Source organism: Cicer arietinum, chromosome 5 (genome assembly GCF_000331145.2).
Source record: "Cicer arietinum cultivar CDC Frontier isolate Library 1 chromosome 5, Cicar.CDCFrontier_v2.0, whole genome shotgun sequence".
Classification (NCBI taxonomy): domain Eukaryota; kingdom Viridiplantae; phylum Streptophyta; class Magnoliopsida; order Fabales; family Fabaceae; genus Cicer; species Cicer arietinum.
Genome location: NC_021164.2, coordinates 44,182,133 through 44,185,197, shown reverse-complemented (window position 1 = coordinate 44,185,197; position 3,065 = coordinate 44,182,133). Strand labels below are relative to the sequence as shown.

Genomic DNA, 3,065 nt, shown 5'->3' with positions numbered 1-3,065 from the left:
TGAACCCACCTCTACTGCTCCTCTACTGTGCACCCATTTCTACTGAGCGATTGTTGTCTCGGGTACTGTATTTATTAATTTGTTGTTGTCACTAAAATTGATAAATTGTTACATAATAAATCATATAAAATGTTACTTGATAGTAGATGACATAACTTTGATAAATCATATAAATTATTACCTGATAAATCAGATAAATTGTTACTTGATAAATCAGATAAAATGTTATCTGATAAATCATATAAAATCTGTTCTTTTTTGAAATATGTTTGATATGTTCTGTTTTGAAATCAGACTTGTATGCATAACCTTGAACTTTGGTTTCCATTTTCCAATATTAGACTATATATACTATAGATTGGTATAATGTTATCAGTAGCTTATCATTTGTGTAACACTGCATTCATATAGGTCATATAAAATGGACCAGAAATGGATGTATGCCAATCGATTGTCAAAAGAGTATGAAAATGGAATGAAGGAGTTTGTTGAGTTTGTAGTGAAGAATACAAAAGACCCAAATAGAATCATTTCCTTGTTTAAAATGTTATTTTGGAAAACGCGTTAGAGCAGATCAATTGGAAGGACATTTAGTATGTCATATAATTGATAAAAGCTATACATGATGGATAAGACATGGTGAGAAAAAAAAGGAATACTAATTTTGAGAATAGTTCGACATATGCTTCAAATGATTTCGATACAGTTACATATGAGCGAGACTGGGTTGAGGAGATTGCAAAATCAGTTAAAGAAAATATTTGGGATTGTCCTAAAATGTTTGAGAGTTTGTTGAGTGATGCATAGAAACCATTATATAATGGTTGTACTAAATTCATAAAATTGTCAGTGATATTAAAGTTGTACAACATAAAAACGATTAATGGATGGTCTGATAAGACATAATATGGATTTTCATACAATATGTCCAAAAGGCATTGTTTTCTCCTTTGAATAGTACATGGGCTTTAAGGTTTCGGGTAAGCCATTAGGACTAATTCTTGAGGTTTTGAAACTCTTTATACAAGAACAAACACGACTTATGATGTCACTTGTTAGGATTTATGACTAGCTGAATCTTAAGGGCTTCAGTAGATTCTTTACATGTAGTGGATACAATATTTTTAACTTTTTCACAAAAAAAAATTATGTTTATTGTAACTATTAATGAAACCTTTGAGATTTATTGAAAAACACTGTGATAACAATTCTTCAATATGTTAATTCTTTAATTGAAGAGATACTTCAATTAGGTAATTATTAAAGATTTATCAACAACCAAATACACAAACACAAATGGAATAGCACTATGAATCAAAACTAAACCAAACTTAATAACATCAAATACAACTAAACTAATACACAAAGATTATGATCACTACAAAAAAATTGACTTATCTTGACATACAAAGTTTGTCACTAAAAGTTAAAAACTGTAGGTAAAGATCAATAATACTTTGAGTGACACCCAAATATAATGTCAACTTTAAGGGGGCGTCCTGCTACACTTTGAAGACTGTCACTAGATGTTATGAGGAGTGTCACAACATGTTTTTGATTTCTACCTACAATAATGAGTGTCACTAAAAACTAGATAAATATAAATAAAGAATTAGTCTATTTCTACGGTATTGTCTGTCACTAAAAACTAGATAAATATAAATAAAGAATTAGTCTATTCCTACGATATTATCTGTCACTAAAACGTAGAAAAATATAAATAAAGAATTAATATATTCCTACAGTATTGTCTGTCACTAAAATGTATTATTATTTATTAAATTTATTTTATTTTATCTCTCTACTAATTGTAATTCTAAATTATTAATACCAGTAAGTTAAATTTAAATTTCTAATTTATTTTTATTAACTGATGTCATTGAAACATATAATAAAATATAATTTAATTTTACTAATTCTATTAAATGCATGTTACTTGCATTCCTAGCATTTTAATTATAGCACTAACATGAGTATGATATCCTTGTGGCAATATTGAAATGAAATTAGATCATAAAAAAAATATTTCTCCACTAATTAAATCATAAAATCTTTACAAAAGTGATATATTTCTCCACTTATGAAGAAATATTACCAGCTACATGCCTTGTATAACAGTTTGAGAGCAAAGCTACTGTATTCATCGACCTAAAATATTTCAAGATGATCATATGTCAGAACCAAACAGGTTAATTGCCTTTTTAGTTAAATACAAATAGTATTGTCTCCAAATATGTCTCGCGTAACAAAATGAACACACAAGCATATGCAAAATGCCACTAAGATAAACATGCACAACCTTGTTTTGCATGAAGGAAATGAAGGCTAAGGAAACATTCTATATTGATCATAGCATACTTAACTAGATAAATGAGAGACTTAATTAATTAACATAATAGTAAGAGGGAAGCAATTAAAAAAACAATTACCAAGGAATTCTCCTCTTGCATCCCACGGTCGATTTTCAAAAGACTTTCCAATAATACCACCTTTCTTATTTAGACTCCCTTTCTCGCCGTTGTAGTGTGGAAAATAGTCATGGAACTTTTTGCTTCCTAGTTCGTTGACTCCATTAAAGAGAAAACTTCTTAATAAATCCTATGGTGCAAAACACAAAGTGAGAATCGATAGTTGTAGAATCTAGAAGAATCGATCTGAACTTAAATTCAATTCACCTTGGCAAGTGTGTCACCTATCAATTTCTTCAAAACACCTTGTCTCGGATCCTACTTTCAAAATATTTCCACGAACAAGGAATATTTAAAAACACAAATCAATAAGCCTCTTTTTGACAATATTTTATACTAAATTTGATATAGCCACTATTAAACGACACTGCTTCCAATTAGACAAAAATTTGAGATAAATCCAAACTACCTTTTCGGCTCTCCATGTCAGATATCTATGCTGTGCTTCAAGATTGTCAAAAATTTGATATTCATCTGTCTCTTTTACTGTCGTGTCTATCAATTCCAACCATATCTAAAAGGCTAATGGTCATCAAGATAAAAGAATTACAAAGTAACAAGGGCAATTATATATTAGAATGCTCGGAATTAATACCT

General features: G+C 29.2%; 1 long non-coding RNA gene across 5 annotated transcripts in view; it reads right to left on the bottom strand.

Annotated features, from left to right (window-relative positions):
* Nucleotides 1-1,686: 1,686 nt before the first annotated feature.
* Nucleotides 1,687-3,065, bottom strand: part of LOC101510774 (uncharacterized) — a 5,573-nt gene continuing 4,194 nt past the window's right edge. Inside the window, exons 3-6 of one of the 5 annotated variants that reach the window (XR_012163040.1) lie at nt 2,878-2,990; nt 2,676-2,729; nt 2,430-2,598; nt 1,687-2,148 (exon numbers count right to left, since the gene is read on the bottom strand). This is a non-coding gene — a long non-coding RNA (uncharacterized lncRNA). The remainder of the gene's footprint in view (nt 2,149-2,429; nt 2,599-2,675; nt 2,730-2,877; nt 2,991-3,065) is intronic. The other 4 variants (XR_012163036.1, XR_012163037.1, XR_012163038.1 and 1 more) reach the window with 4 other exon arrangements.